Here is a 12858-nt window from a genome sequence, read left to right on the forward strand (position 1 = left end):
GGTGGACCATAAATAGTGGACTGGGGATGAGTGCCTTGAAGTCAAATAACTAAGGGCTCTGCTGAATAGGGACTCTTAAGTGTAAGTACATCCCAACAGATGTCTTCTGAAACACAACCAGGTGGGGAGGATGGTCAGGAAGCCAGCAGTAGCCCTCCATCCCCTCCATCTTGGCTGCCCCCAAGACAAGGTGGGGGGCGGAGTGGAGGGTGAGCGCTGTCTCCCTGACCATCCTCCCCACCTTGGTTGCCTCTCGGGAATCAGCCAAGGTGGGGGGAGAGTGTGGGGCCTCACCAAGGAGAAGGAGAAGGAGAAGGAGAAGGAGAAGGAGAAGAAGGGGCTGCTTTAAACTTGATCTGCCCCCCCTCCCCCCCCGGTCATCCATCACCTCCCATTCAGGTTTGAAGCAGCCCTGGAGGCCGAGTGGCTACCCCTAGGGTCTGAAATGGAATCCCTGCCCAGGAGTGGAACAAGCGGTGGCAGTGGTGGCAGGGCACTCTGGGTGACTGTTGGAGCAATTGGGGCAGGGTCACACATGAAGCCTGCAAGGAGAGCTTTGAGGGGAGGTTTCTGCCTGATTGACATGCCTCTGGTGAGTCTCTTTTATTTCCAATTACATGCTCTCTTTTACCATATTGACCCTTGTATAAGTTGCCCCAGCTTTTTTGGGTCAATTTTTGGAAGAAACTTTTTGCCATATATGTGACATATATAGTAAGTACGATAAAGAAAAGCTTAGATAAGATCTTGGAACTGGTTGCAACCATGCTTACTTAAATCAGACAGACCAAGTGGGGATGTGTGCAGAATCTAATTTCATTCCATGCCTCAATGACCTCGTGTTAGGTCTCTTTCCAAACTATATAGTTGTAATGCTATGATTCCAGTTCAGTTATCATGATGCCTCCTATAGAATCCTATGATCTGTAGTTGTTTCAGGCACTAGAGCATATGGCACATAATTCTAAATACCTCACCAAACAACAAATCCCAGGATTCCATAGAATGGACATATGGCAATTAAAGTAGTATGCGAGTTCTATATATTACTAAGGGGGCAAAACAGACTGCCCAGTAAGGGTGGATTGAGGCCACCCTGGTGCTGCTCACCCTGGAGCTTCAGCAACCCATGAGCGTGGTCCCAGTCCGCCCCCCTATGGTAGTTCCCAAGTGGTCTCTGAAAAGCAGCATGTTTTCATACTCCTTTTCAGGGTGATTATTCCATGTTGGGGCAGCTTGGGGGCAGCTTCCATGTGACATGAGGGCATGCATCATATAATTGCCACCACAACTCCCTCAAGCTATGCAAAAGCTGACTATTTTCACCTGTCTGTTTCGGACCTATGTGTGGAAGTGAACATGGTCCACATTCCTGAAGCACAAGTCTTGTAAAGCATTATCTTTAAAACAGCATCCTGAAGACTGTAAAAAAAAAAATTAAGTAATTTGCCAAACAGTGTCAGTTTAACTGGATTTTATTAAAGCTTTCTTTAGGAACAAAAGGTGATTGCACTGGTTACCACTTTTTGATGTAGCCAGAACCATCCTTTGGAGGGATACAACCCCTGACATCTATTTTCTCTTGGATAAGAAAGATTACACTTAATAAAATGCATTTTGAAAACAACAACAATTTATTCAATTTAATTAATGTTCACAGTGGTGATTATATTATGCTCATATGAGCTCCCTAGAGTCCTCATATTTATCTAGGAAAGATAAATATTTGTCTCTGATTTGAAAACATTCAAAAACCCAGGTGAATTGTGGCAGTCCTGGACTCAGGCTGTGTTTGAGGCCATATCGTACAAGCTGGATGCTAAAAAAGGACATGCAAAAACATGTCCATTTTTCTCATTCTGTGTTAAAGCCATAATTCTACCCGCCAACCATCAGTTTTGCAGTGCTGTCAGTTTGGGTGGTCTGTGCAGAATTGCAAAAGCTAGACAAGTAAAGGTTTCTTTTTCAGATGTTTGTTCTGTAAGAGATCTAACTAGAAATTGAAAAGAAGACATGTTTTAGAGTTAACGGTGGTATTACACAACTTAAGAAAAATGTTAAAGACTTTTAACTGTTATTAAAAAGAAGGTCAGCCCTAGGTCACTACAGACAGTACAGCCAAAGACTGAGCCTTGAAGTTTACTTTTCAGTGACTACTTCTCATTGCACAGGTCAAGTGTCCTGTTTACCCATCCCAAAGGCATAGTCTAACATAGCCTATTGCACTGGAGTGTGGTGGTGGACATCAGTTTTTGCCATGCTCAGTTAAGAGGCAACCAATAGTCTGGTTGGCTTCTCTATGTGGACTCAGAGGAAGCAAGGTATCTTGCCCTTAAAATATGTGTTTTGAAATAAAGCAGATATAAAATTATCAGATTCCATTTGATCTTGGAATCTAATCTGGGTCAGCTCTGAATAGTACTTGGATGGGAAACCGCCAACGAATACCAGGTACTGTAGGCTATATTTCAGAGAAAGGCAATGACAAAACCACCTCTGAGTTCTCCTTCACTAGGAAAACCTTATGAAATTCATTTGGTCACCACATGTCAACAAGTGACTTGAAGGCACATGCATACACAGAGATACTTTATAAAATTATTATTTAAAACATCAGTTCAATAAAAGAAAAATAAGCAATATAATGCATGCATATACATGATCCTGGAATTTATTGTCCCAGCAACTGCCAAAAACGTCATGTCAGTTTTGGAATGTCCTGCCTTGGAGTTATAATCAGCCCTGCTTGCCTCTGCATTTAGAAAAGGTATCATTTTTTAAAATAAATGATCTTTTATATTGTTTTTCATATTTTCCTGTTGCTTTTAAATATAGTTTTAGTGTTTTTATATGGTTTTAATGTGTTGGATACTACCTTGGTACTTTTTGTAGAAAGATGGCACAGAAATAACTTTTGAAAGACTAATATATGTGTGTGTGTCTGTATGCAATACGCTTCTCAAGCAGTAAAATGTTTTGGGCCAGCTTGGGCCACAATCCAGGTGCTGTGCCCTTGGAATAAGGCAGTGGCCATTGGTGACTTCCACATGAGAGGAGACCTGAATCTAATCTCTGTTTTAGTTTGCTATTCAAGATACTATACTTGGGAAGAGGCAGTTCAAGAATATTAACTCCTTTATATAAAAAAGAAGTAGTCCTAAGTCTTCAAAGACAGTACACTTAAAGATTGAGCCATCAAGCTGCCTTTCCATCCTGTTTTGTGAATTGGATTCAATACTTTGGACAGCTCCTTCAAAGTCTAAATTAAAACCCTCGAGAAGATTCACCATTGCTAACATGGAAGCCACGTTGTTGTTGCTATTGCTGTTGTTAGCTGCCCTTGAATTGATCTCGATTCATGGCAATCCTGTCCTCGACCACTCTGCTCAAGCCCTGCAGTTTCAGGGCCATGTCTTCTTGACTGGGTTTATCCATCTCTTCATCTCTTTCTGACACCTTCACTAGCATTATTGAGTCATGCCGAAGCACAGTCACCTCAGTTTAGCCACCTTGGCCTCCAGAGAGAGTTCAGGCTTGTTGCTCTGTTCCAGGACCCATTTGTAGTTCTTTTTAGCCATCCACAGTATCCTTAGCATTCTTCTCCAGCACCACATCTCAAATGAGCTTGTCTTCTTTCTATCTGCTTTCTTCATTGTCCAGCTCTGGTATCTGTACATAGTGATGAGAAATACTATGGCTTGAACAATCCTGACCTTAATGTTCAATTTTACATCTTTGCACTTTAGGATCTTGTCTAGTTCTTTCACAGCTGTGGTCCCCAGTCCTAGTCTTCTTCTAATTTCCTCGCTGTTATCTCTATTCTGGTGAATGGTTGATCCAAGGTAGGTGAAATCTTTAACTTTTCCCATTTCCTTGTCGTCTAGAAAGCCATACTCTCCAACATTTCACAGATATAAACCAGGACATGTATGGCCAAGCAACACCAGAATGTGGTAAAGACAGACTTCTGGGTTTGGAGAGTTATGACAATGTTCCAGAAGAAGACAACTTAAATATATTTGAATAAAGGTAGACTGTTGTACCATACTTAATAAAAATAAGACATCCCCTGAAAATAAGCCATAGTGTGTAATTTACACTGTTACAGATTGCCAAAATAAAGCTGCTTCAGGCCTCTTTGGAGGTATGCTATTTAAATGATGCATGGGTCCTAAGAGTCCGGAGGTCGCGCCAAAGCCACACTCCATTCCTAAGCACTGGAGTGCAGCTTTGGTGCAGCTTCCGGATTCTTAGGATGCATGCATCATTTAAATAGCATACCTCCAAAGAGACCCAAAGCAGCTTTATTTTGGCAGTCTGTAATAGGCCAGAGTGCTGTACATACAATCAATTAAAAATGAATAAAATAAAATAAACCTGCCAGAGGCATACATTCTAGGTAAAACAATAGAAGTCAGTACATATGAATACATATTAAAATTCAAAGCAATAAAATATATCAAACAAACAGGTTAAAATAAGGATAGGACAACAGGCATGCAATGTCTGGGAACGCTTCCCTAAACAAAATTGTCTTCAACTCAGCTTTAAAGCAGATTAAAGAGGTGATGAATTGTGCTTGTGCGGGAAGGGGGTTTCATAAGTGGGGGGCAGCAAGTAAAAAGGGATGGATCCGAGCCGGAGAAATGAAAATCCTTGGCTGGGACAGCAGTCCTTGATGGGAGGGTGCAAGTGGGAAGGTAAGGAAAAACTAGCTCTGACAAATAAAGAGGGTCCAGACCATGCAAAGCTTTAAAAGTCCTAAATGCATTGACGAACAATCAATATGGATATATAATTCATACTCAAGGCATTCAGCTAATGATCTTTGTCATTCAGTTTGTGCACCCAAGTAGTTGACTTCAAAAGAATCTCAAGACAGCACAACTCTGGTTAGAATGAAAAGAATAATCAAAATATACACACAAACAAACAAAATAAAAAAACGGTCATCATTGCTTGTTTATTGTAAAAGTTGTTATTGAAAACTCAATAAAAATATAGAGAAAGTAGACTCTGTCCTACAAATGTTTATACCATAATAAGAACAGTCATTACAGTCTCGCGGATTCTTTGTTGTTGTTCTCATGGTGACTGTGTGAGCTACTTGCCTCAACAATGACAAAACGGTTATCTTCCTTGTAAAATATATTGGTGGTTTTCTTTACAGCTTTGCAGTTTGTTGGGTAGTGAACCAGAATGGTGCAGCAGTTTGAGTGCTGAACTAGGACTCTGGGAGACCATGGTTCAAATCTCTCCTCAGCCATGGAAGCCCATTGTGAGACTTTGCACAAGTTGCAGTCTTTCAGAAGACAGGCAAAGGCAACCCTCCTCTGAATGAATCTTGCCAGGGAAACTCTAGGACAGTATGACTATAAATTGGAGTTGGTTTGAAGAAATATAACAGAGACCTTGAAATCTGTAATTCCAAAAAAAGTAGATAGATCCTGGGTTAGGAATGGTCAGAACTAACCTAGCTCTCCAAGAGACTAGGGACTTTTCACACGGGAGGTAAGTGTAATTAAAATGTGATTAGACTGTGGTAATAGCATGATCGGGGGAAAGATGATCACACCCCAACGTGCTTCTCCTGTTCATGTCCTGTGCATAAATTGTAATGGACATGTCATTGGGTAATAACATCCTTTACCCAATGACACATCAGTTTGCGCATGGGACACGAATGGGAGATGTGCACAGGGGTGTGATCATCTTCTCCCCCGATTGGGTTATTGCCACAATTTAATCATGTTTTAATTCTGCTTGCCTCCTCCGTGTGAAAGAGCCATAGGCCAGCTGAAACTGTTTTGCTTGCAAATCATTCTCAGGCATGGGATGTTATGTCAGATTCAAACCTCCTCCAGCATAGGGACACAAGCACTAAGTTGCCACAAAGTTAGGCCAGGATGAAGGTAGACCTAAGTAATCCCAAAATCCTTTGGCTGGAAGTGGTTTGGGTTCAATGCAGCTTCAGCTACAGTTGCCAGGTGAATCATGGGTCAAGGCCCGGAGTCCGGAGGTCGCGCCAAAGCCACACTCCATTCCTAAGCACCGAAGTGCAGCTTTTGGTGCAGCTTCTGGATTCTTAGGATGCATCCATCATTTAAATAGCATACCTCCAAAGAGACCCAAAGCAGCTTTATTTTGGCAGTCTGTAACAGGCCATTGTTCCCTAAAAGAAGCTACACTCCCACACATGCTCTGTGATTAAATAAGTGGACTGATGCTTGTGTTTTCTGATCCGGACTTAGTTGATTATGTAATTTTATGGAGCTCATTAAGGGTTACTTTAATTACTAAGGAGAGGCCCATTAAAATGCACATAGCCTACCCTTTTCATACAGCCCTAAGGGCTTTTACTCCAACTTTCTCAGGAATTTCCATTGGTTGCCTAGCATACTTGCATCAGCCAATCTCTCTTATCATTTTGGAGGTGGGGTCCATCCAAATCCTCAGTGCTGTTTTAGTATTTCAGTTGGTGTTCTTAGCACACGGTGCAATAAACTGAAATTTATTGCTGCTGCTCTCAACATAGATGCAAATTTGTTGTTGCTCTTATCTCCAGGTGATTATTTCTAAATACATCCTCGTGCTAGCCTGCTCAGTCCCTCCTGTTAGTCATCTGATTCTAGGAAGTAGGACCTCTATATCTCTTGACAGTTCTTACCAAACAAAGATCCAGGAACACTGAGATGCAAGCTGCAACATGACAGGAAGGTGGAGAGGGAAAAGGAAATAGAAAAGGGGACTTCACAAGGGATCTTTAAAGGGAGACGCAAATCTTTCTAGGGAAAGTTACTGTGTACCCCTAGTTCATTGATTTGTTGTTGTGCGCCTTCAAGTTGTTTCCTACTTATGGTGATCCTAATGGGAACCTACCATAGGGTTTTCTTGGCATGTTTCTTCAGAATGTGACTTGCCCAAGGACACCCAGTGGGTTTACATGACTGAGCTAGGATTCAGATTCTGGTCTCCAGAGTCATAGTCCAGCGCTCAAACCACTACACCATGCTGGCTCCGGTGTATTGATACCTGAAGACATAAAGGAATCCGGTGACAGCTAGCATTGCATCTACACCTAGGACTGCATCTAACACAGCAGAATGAATGCAGTTTGACACCACTGTAACTGTAATGGCTGAATTCTGGGATCAGCCATCTTGGTCAACTGTAGTGTTACAAAAAACTACAAATTCCTGATTCCATAGGATAGAGCGATGATAGTTAAAGTGGTGTCAAACTGCATTGATTCTGCAGTATGGCAGCACTCTAGGCTTCTGAAACACCAGAATTCAAATTTCCCATCAGCCATGGAAATCCACTGGATGACCATAGGCAAGTCCCACTCAGCCTAAGAGGATGGCAATGGCAAACATCCTCTGAATAAATCTTGCCAAGAAAACCCTAAGATAGGGTCACTATGACCATTCAACTTAAAGGCACATAGCAGCAGCAGCAGCAGCAGCAGCAGCAACAACAACAACAACAACAAAGGACTCCAGTAGCACCTTTGAAACTAATGAGAAAGATGAATTTTTTTACCATACATTTTCATGGACTCAGTCCCCTTCATGAGATGCAACTGACTTGTGAACAGAGAATTTACCAAGGTTTATGCTAGAAACTTCTTCCCAGTTAGTCTGACAGGTGCTACAGGATTCCTTTATATCTTTTTAATGCTAAAACAGACTAACCTGGCTATCGCTTTGAATACAATGGGCCTTTGGCATCCACTGGAGTTTGGTTCCAGGGCTCCCTGTGGATACCAAAATCTGTGGATGCTCAAGTCCCATTAAATACAATGGCATCATGACATGACAGTTTATAAAATGGCAAAATCAAGGTTTGCTTTCTTGAATTTTTTTTCCAAGCTGTGGATGGTCGGATCTGTGGATCTGTGGATCTCTGGATCAATCTACTTATTGGTATCTGATTAGGAATTTATGTAATGGAATGGAGGCAGTAATTCTGGGAAGGAGGCAGGGAGGAGGGTGCCAAGCAAGGCTGGCCCCTTTCTGTGGCAGAAATGTATGCAGGGAACAAGGGCAGGGGCACAAATTAATGGGCTGGAGTGGTAGGCCTGTGTCAGACGACTTCACTGTTTATCTAGTCACTGTCCAGATCTAGGTAACTGTCCAGATTGCCTACATAGAAGAGGATGTAAGGCCACAAAGCAGAGTGTGAGCAACACTTTCTGAAATGCCTTCTCCTAGATGACCATTGAAAGTACAGGAGCCCTTGCTCTGGTTTTCCTTTGACCAGATGATGACCTGAAGCTTCTCCTGCCCTCTCCCAAAAGTATCAAATTCAGTTTGCAGACCAATTCTAGAACTCTGTCAGGTGTTGGAACAAGCAAAAAACAATTCCCATGCTGAATTCTGGTGAGGAGATGTCTTTCAGTCTTTCTGTTGTTGGGCAGAATCTGGGGGCTTTTCTTCTCAGGGACATCATTTCCTTAGGACAGCCAAGAATATTAAGTCCACTTCTCCACCCGTTCCACACTGAACACTCCTTTAATGTAAAGAGTAGATCTCCCTACTCCTGTTCTGTAAGTGCAAGGGGGGGGGGCAGATGGGTGGAGGGCTGTTCCATCATGTCTGGCTTGGCTCTTGATTTTCACTACACTTGAGCTGGTCTAGCAACTGTGATGGCTGTGGGGATTCATGTGACGCAAACAAGGCTCTAGTTCTAGCCGGGGAGGAAGGTGGGTGAATGGGCCATTGCAGGAAGGTGACCGGATATCCCATTCCCATAAAAGGTATTGCAACTGATGTTAGAACAGGAGGCATTGCTCCCAGACAGTTGACATAGTTACTGGGAAAACAAATCCAAGAGAGTGCTGTATTTTGCATTGCTTCCTCCAAAGAAAAGAACTGCATAGATGTTAAATGTTGGCAATTATTATAAGGAGCAATGCAGGAAGGAAGAAGAGAATGACTATACACTAAGTTGGCATGTGCAGCACTGTTTTACCAAGAAAAGAGGGAGAAGAAACTCTGCCCTAAATATTTGATATGGTTTTTGTATTGACCAGATTTATTTCACAGAGGATCCGAACACGTTCCCACTCCGCTCCAACTGGGAAGGTTGGGGAATTCCCACATTATCTCTGATCTTTATAAGATGTAGATTGCCTCCTGCCCTGTTCATCCTCCCATTGGGGAAGAGGAGCAGAGCAAGGTGTAGAAATGTCTGCCTTTGATCTCCTCTTGCCTTTGCTTCAGAAGCCAACTGAGTCCTCACTTGGCTTTACTCCCTTTGTCTTTTAGGGGGAAGGAAATGGGGAGCAGAGCTGGCTTCTGAGCCAAAACTGCAGCTGGAAGAGCTCCAGTCAATGGTTTGACTTGACCCTTGGTTTGACATGACAAACCAATGAGGTCCAGGGACATATCCAGATTAGACACTTATAGCTCTTTGATACTATTTTAACAGCCATCTTAAGGAATCCTGTGGTTTGTGAAGTACTTAAAAATTCTGTCCTGGAGGGCTGTGATGCTGTCGCTCAGGGAAGTGAACTAGATGCCTCTAGAACAGCGGTTCTCAATCTGTGGGTCGCGACCCCTTTGGGGGTCGAACGACCCTTTCCTAGGGGTCCCCTAAGACCATTGGAAGCACACATATTTTTAATTACAGTTATGAAGTAGCAATGAAAATAATTTTATGGTTTGGGGTCACCACAACATGAGGGGATGCTGCTGTTTGTGCAAAAGCAAAAGGGACAAAAACGGCAGCTTTTTACTTTCGGGAAGTTCCAAAAGTAAAAAGCTGCCATTTCTGTCCCTTTTGCCTTTGCTTTAACTTTGCGTTATTTCACGATTACAGGAACGTCGTCCGATAAACTTCCCACATTTGCAGTTTTTTTCAAATTTAAATCCCATTTCTCAGCGGGATTTTGCTAGTGTGATAAGGCCCATAGTCAGCTATGGGATGCTTTACACTGGTCCAAAACACACTGCAGAAATAATCCAGTTTGAGACCGCCTTAACTGCCCTGGCTCAGTGCTAGGGAATTTGGGAACTGTAGTTTTGTGAGACATTTAGCCTTCTCTGTCAGAGAGCTGTGGTTCAGCAATAAACTACAATGCCCAGGATTCCATAGCACTGAGCTAGGACAGTTAAAGTGGTCTCAAATTGGATTATTTCTGCAGTGTGTTTTGGATCCCTTTAGAGCTGAAGGGCGGGGTATAAATACCATATTAAATTTTAAAAATCCCACTGTATTTTATAGCTTAATGTAGCTTCAATTTCTATATATAAAAAATTTCTTTGACAACACTGGCTGTTCGGCTTAGTAATGGAGATGAGCACTGCCTCCTACAGTTGGTCACGACTAGACATTCTTGTCAAGAGAAAATCTTTTACTGTTATGTTTATCTATATATAATAGATAATTGATGGTCAGATGTTGCTGGTCTCTCACTGATTCCAGGGAATTAGTAAAAAACTTGGACCATTGCTGTATTGCTAATAAATCCTTCTTTGCCAGCATGAAAATTCACAACAATGGTTCAGAGCAAACCAAAAACATGAGCCTCTTCTGTGTCTATTAAAGATGCCAGGTGAAATGCCATGTCAAGCAAGCAACATGTGCTGAAATTTTCTCTTTCACACAGGCATTCACCTAGCAACCCCATCATCATCGTCGTCATCATCATCATCGTCATCGTCATCATCATCATCATCCCTTCCCATCCAGTTGTGACAGATGCCCTGGGATTAATACCAAACAAATTGACAAAACATCTGAATAAAAACAATCATACATAAGATCATAGTAACACAATTACAAGATGTGACACTACTAGGAACGTGCCACATTCTCACTGATTCCTAGAATCTTGAATAGAATCTGAATTACTGATAGTCCAAAGCTGGTTCAAAAACTGCAGACAGTAACAACTGGTAGATTGTGATATCACCATTACTGTATGATAAAACATTTCCCTTGATCTATTCTGTGGTATAACAGTGCCCTCTACAGGGAGCTACCTGTCAGCATCAGATGTTGGTCTTTTTCTCTAGCAGGTATCAAAACAGCTATAAAATAGTGGTATTAATGAAATATTGTCTGTCTTGACATCAGTGAAGAATCAACATTTCTGTAAAAGACCTTGCAGCTACTGAAGGAATATGTTGCAACGGTGAGCAAAACTTTGGCAGAAAATCTCCAACTTTTCAGCCTGACAATGTTGGTGAGTACAGTAAGCTCTTGGTAAGCCACTGAGGTTTGCTTCCAGGACCCTCCGTGGATACCAAAATCTGTGGATGCTCAAGTCCTATTGTATACAGTGGTATAGTAAAATAATGTCCTTTATATAAAATGGCAAAATCAAGGTTTGGTTTTTGGATTTTTTAAATTTATATATATCAAGACATGGGTGGTTGAACTCGTGGATGCAGAATCTGTGGATATGAAGGGACAACTGTACATATCACGCCACCCTTAAACATACATGAAAAAACAAGGAATCTTTAATAGGCACACAACCCCTGCATACCTGAAGAAAATGGAGCTGCAAAGAGAAAGAACTGATCAAGAATGGAAATGGTGAGATGCATAGTTCAAAATCAGGAGGTGAAAAGGAAGGGGCATTGTCAAGATTGTTTTAAAAAATGTAATGGATAACTTGGAATTTCAAGATGCATAAAGCTTTAAATAGGGTGATGCTTGTGATTATACTTCTTTTCTGACAGACATAGATCTTTTTCGAGAATTGATATATATTTTAATATCCAGCAGCCTTATCACATTTCAAAAGAAAGATGGAAAAACAGAGAGGCAGAAGCGGCTTCTGGCTTATCTTTCTGCATGCCTACAAAGCACTTCCGTTCTACTGCCAAGGAAGATGATTGTAAATGCAAAGCTTGTTGTCCTCCTGGAAAAATCTATTTGGCAAAAGCCACACATTTATCACTGGCTCCCTCTGGCAGCTGAATGGGAGTACAGTGTGCCCATGCCATACGCTGGCTTGCCGTATACAGATTTGACTTTATGTGTAAGACAAGCCATGGCGGACAAAATGGCACAGGCATCTGTGCGGCACCACACATGGAAACATGCAGCCATAGAAAATAATGGGATTTAACTGTACACAGTTTTCCCCATAGGTTGGGGGGGGGGGTCCAGAACAGTTTCCTCGCATATAAGAAGGGGCCACTGTACTACACTGTCATGCGGGAAGGAAAACCAGAAAACACTTCTGTCTCACTGGCCTTCATCTTTCTTTTGAAATGCAATAAGGCTCTAAGAGTATATGCCATGTTTTTTTTTTTTAATTTTAATGGTCATGCTGTTAGCCAAACCATGGCACCCATCTCAAGGATTTCCCATTTCTAGACAGCTAGACAGTGAAGAAAGCTGATAAGAAGGAAATCAATTCATTTGAAATGTGGTGCTGGAGAATAGTTCTAAAGTTACCATGGACTGCTAAAAAGACAAATAAATGGGTTCTAGAGCAAATCAAGCCAGAACTCTTACTGGAGGCCAAGATGACTAAACTGAGATTGTGGTGTTCTGGCCATATCATGAGAAGATTGACCCCCTAACAAAGACAATAATGCTTGGTAAGGTGGAAGGCAATAGGAAAAGAGAAAGACTGCATTTCAGATGGATAGACTCACCAGCTAAACATACAGCTGGCCCTTAGTATCTGCAGGGGTTCTGCTCTGGGACACACACACGTCTGTGGATGAAAAAAAGTAGGACTTCAAGTCCCGTGGTTTTCAATGGTAGTGTGCATGGCCACTTTGCCATTCCCACAGGCACATGCAGCCATTAGAGGCAATGGTGCTTGTTGTCTGTGGATGCTTAAATCTGCAGATGGCTAGCCCTTGGTCGGGGAGGGTGGACAGTATTACT

The sequence above is a fragment of the Sceloporus occidentalis genome, unplaced genomic scaffold, assembly GCF_023333645.1.
Source record: "Sceloporus occidentalis isolate IW3139 unplaced genomic scaffold, rSceOcc1.0.p SCAF_7, whole genome shotgun sequence".
NCBI classification, from domain to species: Eukaryota; Metazoa; Chordata; class Lepidosauria; order Squamata; family Phrynosomatidae; genus Sceloporus; species Sceloporus occidentalis.